Here is a 14,611-nt window from a genome sequence, read left to right on the forward strand (position 1 = left end):
TCAGTTCATCTTGGGCGGCTGTGAAGAACCCAAACACTCCGTGGTGGTGTCTTTTCCAACACTTCCCCATTCTCCTACTCCCAGTGGGTGTCCCACAACTTGATTCGATTCTGACACTAACTCTTGGAGTTGGTGTAGACAGAGGGCCCCCCCTCCAGATGTCAGTCCAAGTCCCAGACCCCTGGCCCCCGGCCGACTTGACTTCAACTGGGGGCGGCCAGGACCCTCCTCAGGTCCTGGGCCGCTGTGAGCTCACAGGACTCAGGAGGGCACTTTCGAGGCCCTTGCCTTTGCTTCTGTCTGTCTGATGGTCACACTGTGGGCCACACTGTGGACTGATGCCTCCGGATTAGTGAAATAGGTGCGTCAGTGTAGCTTGAAAAACGGCTTGCCAAGGGACATCACAGACACAGTGGACACACGAAGACACACGGCCGCTCAGGCCCCCAGGCCCTCCCCGCCTCCCCATCGCGCTCCTCCTAGCAGAGGTCAGTCACCTCCTTCAGCACTTTATCGAAATGGAACCAGCCACGTATGTCCCGGGGCTCTTCTTAAAACTGATCACTGTGCTCTGGAGATTCACACACACACACACACACACACACACACACACACACACCTCGGTGTGTGCAGCTCTGAGGTCGCGGGTCCTCTGTGTGTGGAGGTCCAAGGGCCTGGGAAGATCTCCAGGTGGAGACCTACAGACAGGGCTCCTTCCGCACCTCCGGGGCCGTCAGAGTGGGTCGGCAGAAGCCATCAGATGCACGGGGCCCAGCAGAAGAGGATTTAACTTGGTTGGGCAGTTACCAAAGCTGGGGTCCAGGGCTGCTCCCTGCCCCAGGAAATCAGGGCTGTGCTCTGCTGTGACAATGGGTGAGGCCCTAGAAAATGACATGCACTTCCTTGGAAAAGCAAATAGAGCACACGGCAGGCCTGAGGAGACCCGAGCTCAGAGGTAGAGTTCTTGCCCAGCATGTGCCAGGCCTTGATCCACAGCACCACAACACATTCACACACACACACACACACAGAGACACAGACACACAGACACAAACAGACACAGACACACACAGAGACACAGACACAGACACACAGACACAGACAAACAGACACAGACACACACAGAGACATACACAGACACAGAGACAGACACACACACAGAGACACACACACAGACACAGGCACAGGCACACACAGACACACAGAGACAGATAGACACAGACAAACAGACACAGACACACACAGAGACACACACAGAGACACACAGACACACAGAGACAGACACACACACAGACACAGGCACAGGCACACACAGACACACAGAGACAGATAGACACAGACAAACAGACACAGACACACACAGAGACACACACAGAGACACACACAGACACACAGAGACAGACACACACACAGACACAGGCACAGGCACACACAGAGAGACACACACAGACACACACAGACAGACACACAGAGACATATACACAGACACGGACACACGGAGATACACACACAGACGCAGACAGACACAGACACAGAGACACAGACACAGACACACACACACAGACGCAGACACGCAGACATGTGGCACATGAGGCGGGGAGGAAAAGGGAAGGTACTGGGGAATGAGACTGAAGAGTTATGTGCAGGTACAGATGTGGCATAATGAATCCCATGGTTGTGTATAATTATAGTGCACCAATTAAAATTTTTAAAAAACCCACACATTCTCTTAGCAATATGGTGAAAACCTGTAAATGAAATGAAAAACCTTGTCAGGCCTTAAATTGGGACCTGACAGGGGCACACGTATTCTCAGTAAAGGGCCCAGGAGGTTGTGCTGTGTAGAGCTGGGTGCATAGACATGTGTCTCTGAACGCTGGTTTATTTACACACACATACACTTGCAGTGAAATAATGAATATGTTTCACCAATGCTAAGAAACAGTGTTTTTCACATTTATCATCTCTGAAATCATGCTGCTTCTTGCTATCAGCGGTATCTTGTAATTGGTTATTTGATGAAATATTCTCTCTCTCTCTCTCTCTCTCTCTCTCTCTCTCTCTCTCTCTCTCTCTCCCCATCCTAACAGGCCCACCTTAAAATCTTTGTGTGTGTGTGCTGGGGATGGAACCCAGGGCCTCACTCCTGTTGGCAAGTGCTCTGCCGCTGAGCTAATAATCCCCAGCCCCAACTTTAAGTTCCTGCCACAGCGGGTGTGCGCCCAGGCGGGCACCCACTCCCTCTGCCACAGTGGTCACCCGCCCTCCTGGAGGGGGCTTTCACAGCTTCTTTTCTTACTCTCAGCTCTCACTCAGCGTTGGCTTTTTATCTGACTTCCTGCTTCCCGAGGAAGATGGAAGCCCTCGAATGTCCACAGACCGGTGCCCAGGGTGCCCCCCCAGCACCCAGATGACTGTCCCTGCCCTGCCTCAGCCAACCCTGCACCAGGCACAGTCTGGCCGCCTGCCAGCAGTTTCCCCTCTCTCTCCTCCATCCTTTCTATGTGATTGTTACTATCAGTGCGGAAACATGCTGTTGACTTCTCTGTAAGAAGAAAACAAGGGCCAGGGCTGTGGCTCCGTGCAGGAGCACCGTTCTCGCCTGCAGGGGGCCCTGGCTTCCATTTCCAGGGGCAGGAAGAGAGGAAAACCTGCCCTTGGCGCCCCCTTCCATGCCAGGCCATACCCAGGGTCTTGCACAGGCGCACACACACTTTATGAAGATGGAGTCGTACTACTTTTAAAACTCCTCAAACACTTTCTGTGCTCATCCAGTTTCTCTCCTTTCATCACTATTAAGCTCGCTCCAACTGGGCTTTGGTCCTCGTACTCTGCAAAACCCTCTTGTCAAGGTCATGAATAACCTCACCAAGTCCAGTAACCTAGAGGCAATCTGTACGCTGAAGAGCCCCGGCAGTTTTTTTTTCTTTTCTTTTTTACTATTTTTTAGTTGTCAATAGATCTTTATATATATATATATATATATATATATATATATATATATATATTGCTGAGGATCAAACCCAGGGCCTCACACATGCCAGGCAAGCGCTCTGCCACTGAGCCACAACTCAGGTCCCCTGAAGATCCCACATTTACATCTGTCTCATACCTCTTTCCATCATCCCTCCCTGGATGACCAATAGACGACGATGCAAACAACGTGACCAACCAAATCTCTGACCCCCGTCGTTAATCCCTGTCTCAGTCTCCATTTTTTCTACTAGTGGATGTTTAAGGACCCGGGATTCCATCCCCAGCACCACAAAAAAACAAAACAACACAAAACAAAACAACAGAACATGCACAGGTGCACACACACTTTATAAAAGTGCAGTTGTACTATTTTTACATTTTGGGGAGCTTTTTCATTTATTATATCATGGACAACTTTTCATGTCAACATAGCTCTTATTTCATTGGTTTTTAGAGATGTTAACTACCTAGAGATTTTTTTTTTATTCTAGCAAAATTTCTTAATTTGTTTGACATATCTGGGAAAGGAACTGGATTAGTTTGCCTTTAATTATAAAGAAAGGAATCGAGAAGCAAGTTATTTGTAAATTGTGTGGGGCGGAAGTTCGAGGGGTCCAATTTTGGGTCTCATACATACTAAACAAGCACTCTACCACTGAGCTCTAGGCCCAGCCCTATTGGTAAATAATGTTACTAGTGAATGTGCAATTTTAGAAAATAAGTACTTCCATATCACTGATAAAGATAGTAAGAGAGAAGTCTCATTTACTTTACAACTAAGGAGATACCCCAGAGGTCATCCTTTCCCACGGCTGAACCAGCTTTGGGGGAAAGCTCAGCGCTCTTTCAGTGAGTCCACTCCTGCTCCCCAGGCGCTCCTGCCAGCTCCCAGAAGTGTGTCCTGCACACACAAGTCGGTCTTAGGAGGAGCTGGAGAGGCTGTAGTGCAGAAACTTGAGTCGCTTCCAAAAGTGATCTCCATTAGGAGTCGCTTCCAAAAGTGATCTCCATTAGGAGTCGCTTCCAAAAGTGATCTCCATTAGTGATTTTTAACAGCCTTATTCAGTTTCTCTACTAGACTTGGAAGTATTCAAATCTATTTCTTGCCAGATATCTACCTCTCACGAATTCAGCAGGACCCCATCTCCCTGACCTGCCTCCCCTACTTTGTTATTTAACACTGATGTGGCCCTAAGTGCCAGTCCCTATTCTAAATGCCTTGTAGTTCTGGAATCATTTGATCCCTGTAGGAGCTAGTACACAGTCTACCTCCTGTTCTTGTGTTCATGTGTGCCCACGTGTGCACAGGGGCACCTGCATTTATTGGATGCCTGCTGTGTATGCTGTTTCCCTGCACTGTGTGGGTCTGTCTTCACCGGCACCCAGTGAGTTAGGTACAGCCATGATTCCAGGCAAGAGGTACAAATCCTAAAGCAGGGAGGAGCTCCCCGAGAGGTGCGTTTGCCAGCTCTTCCTCGTGCCTGGGTCTCAGTTCGATAGAGCTATTTCATCAGCCACATTGGGTCCGTGTCTTTCTTTGTAGGATTCCTCCAGCATTTTCTGGAAGCAAGACAGAACAGAAGGGGCTGGGGATGTGGCTCAAGCGGTAGCGCGCTCGCCTGGCATGCGTGCGGCCCAGGTTCGATCCTCAGCCCCACATACAAACAAAGATGTTGTGTCCGCCAAAAACTAAAACAATAAATATTAAAATTTAAAAAAAAAAAAAAAGACAGAACAGAAAACTGCTTACATAAAGGATATGATGAAAGAAGAAAGAATCCCCTGGAAGGTCAAACATGGAGTCCCAGGCATCTGCATCAGCCGTGGGCCCCAGCGGTGTGATGCAGTGTTCTGGGCCCTGACCCTGAGCGGCCAGGTTTGTCAGAGAAACGGTGCTCAACTGCACACACCCCGAGGCAGAGTGGTTCTGCTTGCCCTTCTTTTCTGTGCTCTGCAAGTCTGGGCTTTGCTCGGGCTGGCTTCTCCTTGTAGTCCAACAGTGGCTGCCCAAAGCTAGAGCCACAGGCTTCATTTACAGCCACCAAGACAAGACGTCCAGCTGTCCAGTGTCCTCAGCAAAATGTCCCTGAGGCTTCCCTCTGCCCAGAGAGTCTGGAGGCTGCCTCCTAACCTGAACCACCACGGCGGCTGAACACAGGAGACGCTGGCCGCAGAGCCCAACTCTGGAGCTGGGGAGAGGCCCACATTGTGCGAACCCCGTGGCTGACCCCAGAGGAAGCAGTGGTTTCCCAAAGGAAATTTGAGGGTGTGCCCCCTGCGGCAGAGGGAAGGACAGAGGGAACAGATGTGGAATAGCACCGCCCTGTGAATGGGGCCTGGGACCCGCTTCACAAACCACCCCCAGGGCAGGGGGTTCTCTTCACTTTCTTGACGATGGAGTCCAACTTATTAAACGTCTCTCTGTTGCACGTCTCTCTGTTGCACGTGCCTGTGGTGTTGACCTGAGAAATCTCAGGCGATTCTTCCATGTCCTGCAGCTTACGGACCAGAGGTTCCTGAAGATAGCATTTATTTATTTTTGTCATCATTTATTTTAAAAGTTTTGTGAGGCTGGGCCCTGGCTCTGCCCGGGGAAGAGGGAAAGCTCTGTGCAAACTCCGGGGAGGACCTGCTGTCCCGCAGTTTACCAGGGGACACCTCCTGCAAGCCAGTGCTCAGAAACGAACAGGACTAGATTGTAAATTGGGAGGCGTTTTATAAAGAATAAGCCCAGGGAGCCGAGGTGGGGGGGGATAGGGGTGTTAAGGAGCCCCTCTCATACTGCTCAGGGAAGACTTCTCTGGGCAGGGCACATTGGAGCTGCCATGGGGTCGGGGAGGATGCCTTGGCCTGGGGAGTGGATGGGGGGTACTCATGCTAGTTTTTGTGGCCTGATGGACTGAAGTGACATTTTATATAAAAGAAGTCTCATCAAAGGTGGATTCTTCAACACACACTTGGGATTCAGTTGGACGAGGCCTGTTATTATCCTAATGAAGAAGTCTTTGGAGGATCCTTCAAAAGAATGGCTTCTAAAACCAATTTGGGAGCTGGGTGTGGTGACGCAAGCCTGTAATCCCAGCAGATCTGGAGGCTGAGGCAGGAGAATTGAAAGTTCAAAGCCAGCCTCAGCAATTTAGCAAGGCCCTATAGCAACTTAGCAAGACCCTGTCTCTAAATAGAATATAAAAGGGCTGGGGATGTGCTCAGTGATTAAATGCCCCTGGGTTCATTCCCTGGTACCAAAAAAAAAAAAAAAAAAAAAAAGAAAAAAAGAAAAGAAAAGAAAAAAAAAGATGGGGGGAGGAGAATTTCTTGTTTCTTTCTTTTTTAAGAAAGAGAATTTTAATATTTATTTATTTTTTAGTTTTCGGCACACACAACATCTTTGTGGTGCTGGGCCGTACGCAAGCCAGGCGAGCACGCTACCGCTTGAGCCACATCCCCAGCCCTTGTTTCTTGTTTTGAAAAAGAAATTATATTCTTGCACAAAATCAGTATTGTGTTTTTTCACACAACAGTTACTTATATATAGTCACCTACACATATAGTGAAACACTTTAATAACAATTCTTCTATTTGCATCTAACCAAATGCTGCTCATAGCTTGATATTAGCTCTAGAAGAAAAAAAGAAACAATCTTAAGAGAGCAATGGAAACATGAGTTCTTTGGCAGCAGTTTCTATCCCTGAATGCATGGTGAGTTCTGAGGCTAGGAGCTCTGGGGTAAAACATCTTTGTGATTAATAATATATTTGATAATGAGCAGGAGGAAAAAAATATGCTTTCCACTGAAGGATTTAAAATGAAATAGAGTAAGCTGGGAAGATTGCTGAGTGTAGAGGACATCTTTCGCATCTTGCAGGGGGTGGGAGCTGGAAGAGCCAGGCTTGTTTGCCTTGGATTCTCATTTCCTCAGCGCTGGTCTGTGGCATATGGTTTCTGGTCTCCTTTGAATACTCACTTTCAAAAGGACTTAGTCCTCAGACTCCATGACACTGGGAGATTTACTTGTGCTATCTCATTTAACCTTTTCAACCCCACCAATAAGCAGGTATGAGGGTCCCCATTTTATAAATGATTAAGGTGAGACTCAAGAAGGCTAAGGAACTCCCCCAGAGCTGAGCTGGCGACTGAGTCAGTGTAAATTAAATCAATAACCAGGGATTTCAGAACAAATGTCTGGGATACTCTTGAGAACAGCCTGCTTTGAGCTGCTTCAAGCATCTGGCTTGCTGGGTGACCTAGACTTTAAAAGGAGCTCAGCTCCAGCTTCTGACCAAATAAAGCATCTATCCCACGGGAATAGTAAGGCATCCGTTTCCTTTTTTCCTCCTCATTATCCCGTTTGTCCCTTAAGCAGTCTGGGTGTTCGGCAGGTGCTAGAGAGTAAATTATTGTTCTAAATGGTGCCTCAGTGGCCCAATAATAACAAGGAAGCCGCTCCAACGGATGGTATCACTCTGTAGACAAGAGCATAATTAATGCGTTTATTAAAGCCGACGGATCCGGGGGAGTTGAAGCCCTGCCCAGAGCAGGCAGCCCTTTTCTGCTGGAGTTGAGGGCTGGGCTTTGGAACTTCCTAGCTGACTGTTCTGCTGCGTTTTCAGTCTGTTTTCTCTTTTCGTAGCAGCTGCACGGCTGGCTTCAACTCCCCCCACCCCCAGACCGATGCGTCGGGGACGCCGGAGGCTGGGGACAGGCAGAAAAGCGGGGCGCGGCAGGGGACGGGGGGGAGGCGCCCTGGTGGCCTGGGAGCAGGCCTCGGGTCCGGGGGGAGGCGGCCGCGTCGTAACTCGGTTTACACCACCGCCCCCCCCCCCACCTCCTGCCGGACTGGCGGGCGGCGGCCCTGCGCCGTGTCCCCGGGTCCCGCCAGCGCCGGGCGGACGGCACCGACTGGTCGGCGTGGAAGGTGAGCGGCCCGCGACGCCCGGGGACGGGCGACAGCCGGCCCGGGAGGAGTCCAAATGGCCGCGGCGCCGGGGCGGGCGGGGACGGGGCGCGGAGACAAAGGGCGGCGGGCGCGTGGGGCGCGGGCGGCCGCCAAGTTCCGGGCGGCGGGCGCGTGGGGCGGCGGGCGGGGCTGAAACCCGAGACCCGCGTCCCGCGCGGCCCGGGAGGGAGCGGCGGCCCGGCCCGGGGAGAGCGCGGGCCGGACCAGGGCCGCGGGGACGCCGCGGGGAGCGCGCCGAGCGGGCGAGGGTCCCCGCGGAGGCTGTCCCCGGCCGCCGCGCCGGGCCCGGGGGCGCTGCAGCTCTTTGTGGGGCCCGGGGCGCCCCTCCCTCGGCCAGGGGCCGCCCAGGCGCACCCACCCGCGGGTGCAGCCCGCCGCTTCCCCGGTGCCCCCGGGCCCCCACAAGTCCTCGGGGAGGGGACCGCCGGTGCGCGCCCGGGACTCGGCGAGGAGGGCCGCGCCCCCCGGGGCCGGGGGTTTCGCGCTCCGCCCCGGGATCGGGCGTGGGACGAGGCGGTCGCGGCCCTCGGTGGGATCCGCGAGGACAGGTGAGCCCCCTTCTCTGGGAGGGGACCAGGGGCGCAGTGTCCCGAGCCTTGGCGGCGAGAGCGCCCTGGAGTCGCCCGGAGCCGGGGTGGACGCCTCCGCCCCCCAGATCTACTCGCGGAAGATTCGGTGGTTTGGGGGTCGGGGTCGCTCGGCCGCAGGCGCGTGGGGTGCGAACGGGGGCTGGAGGGCTGGGATGATGTCTGGAGCGTCCGATGGGTCGGCTCCCAGTGACCACGCAGCGGGCGGTGGCACCGCTCAGGGCTGTGAAAGGCTGCATTTTGTCATTGTACCTTCCCTCCGTTTTGCACAGTGCTCCAACAGCGGGTCTTCCGACCCCCGCTGTGAGGTAGGGAGGTGGTGTGAGTGTGCAGGATCTGTCCAGGGAGGACACCGAGACCTCGGGCCAGCCAGTCTCACCGCATCCCTGCCCCCTTCCCGGTAGAGCCGGCAGCCAGTGCGGCCCGGCCTCCGGACCCGGCCTCCACTGGAGCTCTGGACAGAGTGCTCACCGCAGGCCAGTGGAGAGGTGAAGGCCCCGGACAGGGCTCTTCATCCACTAACTGGAGGCCAGCCGTGGCCCCATCACTTCTTCAGAGGGCGCCTCTGCTGTGCTCGTCCGTCGTCCACCTTGTACCTGTGAGGTGCTTCTTGATTCAGTCTCAGGACAGCCCTGTGACCTTTGGCGTCCCATCAGCTCTTTCCTGGGCGAGGAGACTGAGACTGGGAGAGGCCAAGGAAACTGCCCAGCTTGCCCTTGAGGCCAGGACTCTTGACTGGGCACGGCTCTACTGGCCTTCGGGTTCCACACGGGGGTCCCTGGACTCAGGACTTCTCCCTGCCTTCCAGAAACAACGACCCCTCAGAAAGAAGCCTTCTTGGCATTTTGAAACTAAATCCAAGGTCTCAGAGTACCCCAAATCCATCTCTCCGTGTTGCAGGCTCGCGCACTGGCAACGGGGACGCCCAGCCGTCAGAGGGGCGTGAGTTCTGCGTCTGGGTTGTGGAACACAGAATGGGCTGAACTGGAACCGACCCAACCGGCAGCCAAAGGAGGTAGAGTTCTGTGGGGTACCCCTCGCCAGTAGGTAGTGAGGGTGGTGCTGAGGCTCCCCGCAGGACGGCCCACCCACCCACGCAGCCCAAAGGCCTGCCCTCTGGGCTCCACGCTCAGTGTTCCCTGCTCAGAGTTTCCGAGAAACTGCGAAATTTTTTTATGGAAAAAAGTTCCATATTTTTAAATCTGTCAACTAACTCAACATTCTGAAGAACGTACAGGGTAACTGAACTGTGTGCGCAGGCTGGTCCCAGCCGCAGGTTGCCGGTGGGCAGCTTCTGGTCCACCCTTTGGAAGCACTGTCTTTCCAAACTGCCTTAAAGGCTGACTGGAGGGAAGGAATGGTGTCTTCATGCAGCTTTTCTTTAAGAAAAAAAAAAGAAAACCAACAACTTAGAGATGGCCATCAGCTCTGCTGCCCCAAGAAGGGTTGACCTCATGACTCAATTCTTTATTTTATTTTATCGCATAGTGCTGGGGATTGAACCCAGGGGTGCTCTACCACTGAACTACACCCCAGACCTATTTTAAAATTTTATTTTGACATAGGGTCTCACTAAATTGCCTTGGCCTTCAACTTGCAATCCTCCTGCCTCTGTCTCCTGAGTCACTGGGATTACAGGTGTGCATCACCACACCTGGTTAGATAGGACATAATAAAATAATATTATCTTCAGTTATAACTGTGGGACCAACCAGAATATAGTGGATATATACTTTGAATATATACTTTTAAACATACATAAATGTGGGACATATATAATAACGCCCTGTGGTTTGCTTTTTCAATTTAACAATATAACTTGGAAGTCTTTCAGTATCAGTAATAGATGTTTTCATTCATTCTTTTTAATGGCAACATAGTATTTCATAGTATGGATTCATTATAATTTATTTAAACATTCCCTGTCCATGGACTCTTAGATTGTTTCCAACCCTGTCTTTGTATCATTATTGATCTATGTGCATGCAGAGAGTCTTTCCAGGTAGAAATTGTTCCTAGCAGTGAAATTGGCTGGTTGAAGAGATGCACATTTAAACTATTATTTAAGCAGAGTTCTTTTTATTTATTGATGTCTTAGAGATTGTGCAGAAAAAGAAATTTAATTAATTAGCTTATTTAGTTTAGTACTTGTTTGGAGATAGTATATTTTAAAGGTACAACATTGAAAGTTCATGAAAGGTAACATCTCCCTCCGTCTCCTGTTCACCAGCCCTCTGTTTTCCTTTGGGGATACAATTAATCTTGCCAGATTTTGTTTATTCTTTCAGAGAGAATCCATGTACCTACAGGGGGGGAAAGGATCTTTCATTTTTTTCCCTCTTTCAATAATATAGACTTTTAGAAGCTTCATCTAGATCTTGGAGACTATGCCATATCAGTCATGTGCATTTTAAAGGTTGAGAGTCTTCCAAGTTTACTCTTTTTAAAAAACCTTGAATCAATTTATACTTTCTCTAATTGTTTGGTCAAATCATTTGTCTATTTTTCTGTTGAATTTCATGAATCTGTGAGGCTCTTTCTGCATTCTCACCTCTTGTTAGTAAATCAGGCATCTTGTTTCTATGTCTTCAATTTACCTCTTGTACCTTTTATGGTGCAGAACTATTTAATTTTTATGATGTTAAATCGGTGTCATTTTTCTTTGTGGCTTCAAGTTTTCTGCTTGTTTAGGGAAGTCTCCTATTTCAGATTTCCCTATATCAAAGTTTCCCTGATCTGCTCTTCCTCTCTCTCCTGTCTCTGCTGTTCTGCATCTACAATATCCTGCACGACTGCCTCTTTCCCTTCCTTTGTGGGTTTCCCTGTGCTCTGGGACCACAGGTAGATGGGGTTTGTGTCTGCCCATGGGCTTCTGTAGCCAGTCTGTTTTCTTGAGCTTCTTAGGGATGCACTCTCTGCTCTCCCCGGCACACAGAGCAGAAGCTAGGGCGGTGCGGGCTGGACAGCCCAGTGCACGTCCCAGGTGGCCCAGGAGCAGCCACACGAGCACCTGGAGGCCGGGGCGTGGTGGGGCAGCAGAGGGGCAGGGTGTCCCCAGTGAGTACCTTCTGCAGGTGTGGGGAGTGGCATGCGTGATCAGGCTGAGTGGAACCTTCAGTCTGGCAAGAGTGGGGAGGACAGATTGAGTGGGGGCGAGAGTGAAGAAAACAAGATAGAAACATCTGGTGCCGATGGCGGGGAGAGGGTGAGGCTCTGAGCTGGGTAATGGCGGTGAGCACGAAGTTGTGAGCTAGAATTTAGTGATGGCCTGGACATCTGTGACGGGAATGGAACAGACCAACGTTGGTTTGATTTTACCCATTTTCTCATTCAACACTGGAGAGTCTGCATGAAAATTCATGACTCAGAGGGGTTCGTTAGTCTACCCAAGGCCACAGAGTCAGAAAGTGTCAAGTCGGGGCCTTAGCTCTGCTGGGGTTACCTGGCAAGACCGTCGAGGACACCCTAGCTGTCTGTCTGGAGAGTCTGGGTGGTTGGTGGTGCTTTTTCTAGGATAGACAAGAACATGGAGAAGAGCAGATTGGGAAGGTAGAAGCAGAGATGCCGAATTCCACTTTGTACAAGTCTCATTCCGGGTGCCCGGGTGGCACCTGGGAGGAGACATCTAGCAGGTGGGTGACTTGACTCTGGGCGCTGGAGTGCTGCCCAGGATGTCGATGGCGAGTTTGGAGTCATTGGGGTTTAATGGGCTGAGCGAGGGAGCTAAGGAGACAGGAGGGATCTCATGCAAAAGGCCCCTTCCTCCTACAAGTGGTAGGAAAGCCAGTTCAAAAGGACTTAAGCCAACAGGAAAGTCACTGGCTGTCACAGGGGCCCCACTACGCTTGGCTCCTGGTGGGTTCAGGTTCAAGTACTTTCCTCGGGACCCATGTTCTCACCTTCTGGGTCGACCTTCCTAAAGCTCCATGAGGTGGCCCCTGGCATTCGGGCTCCCCGAGAGGGCAAGGGGACCTGCAGGTGTCTGTCCACTGGAACATCTTCTCCCAGCCACCAGCAGTGGTCTGCTAGGCCCCTCCGCTCTGCCCCAGTGACAGGCAGTTGGATGAGGCTGATGGGGGGCAGAGGTCATGTGTCCATGTCCACCGAGGCAGTGGGTGGGTGGAGTTGGGACTCTCCAGAGGAAACGCAGGGAGAAGGCAGAGTGTGGGGATGCACAGCTGGGGAGGCTGCTCTTGGTCTCCTCTGAGGGTGAGCCGAGAAGACACAGTAAGATGGCAGGATGGTGGGGGTCAGTGAGACTGAGGAGGAGCTGGGGAGGGAGAGGGGCTGGAGCAGGACCGGGACCCGGGAAGCGGGAGTCTCAGGGGGAGACCACAGCAGTTGGGGTGTCCCATGCTGCAGAGAGCCAGGGAAGCCCCTTGGGTCTGGCCTTTATTTTGAACCTGGCTAGGACCACCTTCCAAGGGCTCCTTCCCTGCCAGTCTTCCAAGTTGCCGTCACAGCTGGGGCGGCTGGGTAAGGGCAGAGGTGTCTCGAGGCCACCAGGAAGCATGGGCGTGGGCTGCAATCAGGCCTGTGACTGTGGGGAGCGCACTTACCCTCCTAGGCTTCCTTTTGTCTGGAGATTGACCCGAGGAAGGAGCTAACTGGAGGCCTCTCAGCTCTGAAACGCAGCCCCTCTGGGAGGTTGCTGCATCTTGTCACCCCTTGCCACCCGACCAAGCCTCCACCTCTCGCTGGCCTCCTGGGTGCACGCCTCACCCAGCAGCAGTGTGAGCCCCTGTTAGAGCAGAAGAGTGGCTTCCCGTCCCGCGGCCCCGCGGCTGTGTGCCAGCCCCAGTGTCTGGGGAGTCTTCGGCTCTCCTCCAGCTCCCCCACTTTCTTGCTCGTTAGAGAGGCCACGTGCGCCCCGGCCTCGGGACCTTCACAGAGCTCTTTCTCAGCCTGAAGTCCCTTGCAGCATTTTCTGGTCCCCATCCAAATGTTGCCTCCTGAGAGCCTTCCCTGACTGCCCAGTCCCAACCCACCCACCCGTTCCCTCCCGGACCCTGTGCTGTAGTGGGGTGGGTTCTCCCCTACAGTTCAGGTCTTAGAAGATTGTTCTGGTGTGGGGATGTTCAGGGGTGGGGTCCTCAGGGGTGCAGCCCCACAGGAAGTAGTGAGGACAGGGGGCCTGTCCCTGGAAGGCATCAGTGTCGTTCAGTGGGACCCTGGTAGTTCCCTGGAGGGTGACCTGTCCCAGAGCTTCCACGTCATCTCTTCCTCTCAAATGTGCTTCCGCCAGGTGCCACCCACCATGACATGACACAGTCAGGGGCCCCAAATCAAAGTCAGTGCCGTGTTGTTTGGAATTTCCAGCCTCCAAAACTGCAAGCTAAAAACCTCTTTTCTTTATAAAGTACCCAGCTGCAGGTATTTCATTGTAGCCATAGAAAACAGGCTAATGCACCCTGTTTTATTTTCCTTCATAGCACCTGCTGACCTAGAATTATTCTGCATTTTTATTATTTGCTGCCTGACGGTGTCCCCTCTCGTTAAATGTGAGCTTTGGCATGTCTTGCTCCATGCTATGCCCCAGTTGTAGAGTGGAGCTGAGCAGAGAGTAGGGGTCAGTGAATATCGTTGGGGCAGCTCAGTGAGGAATGAGAAGGGGAAGGCCAACTGGAAGATAAGAATATGGGAGGGTCCAGAAACCAGTGGCAGTGGCTGCCAAGAGCAGGGAGAGAGAGGACTTTGCCTTCCTCCTGCATCTGTCTCACAATGGCCAACAGAGAAAATGTACTTGGGAGAACTTTTCCCGTAAGCCATTTAAAAATGATATTCTAAATTATAGAAACGGGTGTGCGTTCGCTTGGCCGTGCGAGGGCATGAACAGAACAGTTTTTGGTCCGCCTGGTGGTCTCCCGCCCTGCTCTCCACCCCTGGCCTCTTGGGGCTGTGCCTTTGGTATGGAAGGACAGAGTGTTTCCCCTGTGTCCACCAAGGTTCACAGCGAGACATGTCCCCTGTAGTCGTGGCACCAGCGACACCTTGGGCTGCTCACCTTTGCCATGTGGGCTGTCCCCCTGCACAGGGTGTTTGGCAGCCACCTGCAGCTGTGTGACAAGCCAGAACGTTCCCAGTCATTCC

At 52.4% G+C, this 14,611-nt stretch overlaps 1 protein-coding gene across 6 annotated transcripts in view; it reads left to right on the plus strand.

Moving 5' to 3' along the window:
* Positions 1-7,339: 7,339 nt before the first annotated feature.
* The window catches only part of GPR161 (G protein-coupled receptor 161), a 31,527-nt gene continuing 24,255 nt past the window's right edge, over positions 7,340-14,611 (plus strand). For 2 of the 6 annotated variants that reach the window (XM_081297531.1, XM_081297532.1), the window contains exons 1-2: positions 7,345-7,892; positions 9,422-9,536. The gene's annotated coding sequence lies outside the window, so the exon portion shown is untranslated. Of the gene's footprint in view, positions 7,893-8,057; positions 8,483-9,421; positions 9,537-14,611 lie in introns of those variants that run through there. The other 4 variants (XM_081297535.1, XM_081297533.1, XM_081297530.1 and 1 more) reach the window with 4 other exon arrangements.

The sequence above is a fragment of the Spermophilus citellus genome (genome assembly GCF_964194105.1).
Source record: "Spermophilus citellus genome assembly, chromosome: 6".
NCBI lineage: Eukaryota > Metazoa > Chordata > Mammalia > Rodentia > Sciuridae > Spermophilus > Spermophilus citellus.